Below are 1,493 nucleotides of genomic sequence, written 5' to 3'. Positions count from 1 at the left end.
CGCAAACATGCACACTACATGGCTACACAGACCTTTTGTTTTGTCTTTGCAGGTTTGATCCTGAGGGCTTCACCAATGCTTTCAGATGACTCCAGTATTTGTGATTACATTTTTCAGTTTGGCTGAAAAACAACCTTCCCGTCTTATTAAACAGATCAACTGGCGTCTTCTGCAATGGAGAGCTTTTAGAGATCTGCTAATTACATTAATGATATTTTATGATCTGGTTTCCCAAGTAATTAAGTTAAACTTAATTACGTGTTGTTGATTCAATTAAGTAAGGACAGAATATATGGCTTTCCTCAAAGAGATTCCGTTCAGTACAGAAATATTTGATGATCAGTGTGAGTTATTCTTTATGTTTATGGGTGTGTGTGTGTGTGTTAATTATGTGTTGAAGCCTCATAATTACATTTAGTTGGAGATGATTTATTATCAGTAGTGTACAAAAGCTTGTGCAATAAAGTCATATGTGTTATTTTGTCTAAATACAGTCAGATTTATGAGCGTACATGGGTGTAATGTGTAAGGGGGAAAGTATGTTTGTAATTGCTTTATGGGATGTATGATTGTGAGTTACCTTCAATCTGAGCTGCAGTGAACAAATTGTAGTTGAATAAATGGTTTGCTCAAAGTTGAGATGGCAATAGAGTGGATAATTTGCAAGCAGTAGTGTACAGAAATGGCAGATAGATGCATACCTCTACAGTCCACATATAAAAACAGGTCAGGCCCTGGCTCTCACAAGGCTGAATTTAGTGGTCAGGACAACAACTGGACACCGCTGCATTAGTTTGTCGGCATCTGCATGCTTTGCCACCGCAGATATACCTGATTTAGCAAATGATGGCAAGATGAAAAGGAGAGAAAAACAGTGGACAGAAAGCAAAAATAGTAGCTGAGGCTAAATTTGTGTAATTATGCACTATTCTGTGCCGTTTTGCAGTATAAATAGTGTAAATAGTGCGTTCACACTGAAAACTCAAAAAAGAAAAAGTAATTTTTAAATACCTGGATGATGCACTTAATTAACCAAAAAAGGAAATGTGGAAAGTTGGAAACTTCATGCACTCAACTGAGCAGGCGCAGCTTTAATTTCGTACCGAAGGGGGAGGGGCTATCAGACTCCGATTATGAATGACAAAATAACCTTATATAATTCATACACTACATGGTTGAGTAGTGCATGAGTACATAGTGTATAGTGTGTGTATAGTGCATAGTGTATAGTGTGTCATTTGAGACACAGCTTAAGTCACCATGACTGAAAATGTAGTCCGTCCCAATAGGTGGCTACACACATAATATATAAAGGCCACATTAAAACTGTCCTGGAAACTTCTTACTATGCCTTCATTTAGTTTTTTATTGTCTTGTATGTATAGATTTAAAGGGGTCATATGACGTTGCTAAAAAGAACATTATGTTGTGTATGTTGCATAACACATTATGCAATGTGTTTATGCGGTTTAAGGTTAAAAAAACACATTATT

This window comes from Sinocyclocheilus anshuiensis, unplaced genomic scaffold (assembly GCF_001515605.1).
Source record: "Sinocyclocheilus anshuiensis isolate Anshui unplaced genomic scaffold, SAMN03320099.WGS_v1.1 scaffold416, whole genome shotgun sequence".
Taxonomy (NCBI): Eukaryota; Metazoa; Chordata; class Actinopteri; order Cypriniformes; family Cyprinidae; genus Sinocyclocheilus; species Sinocyclocheilus anshuiensis.
This window is presented reverse-complemented; position numbering follows the sequence as displayed.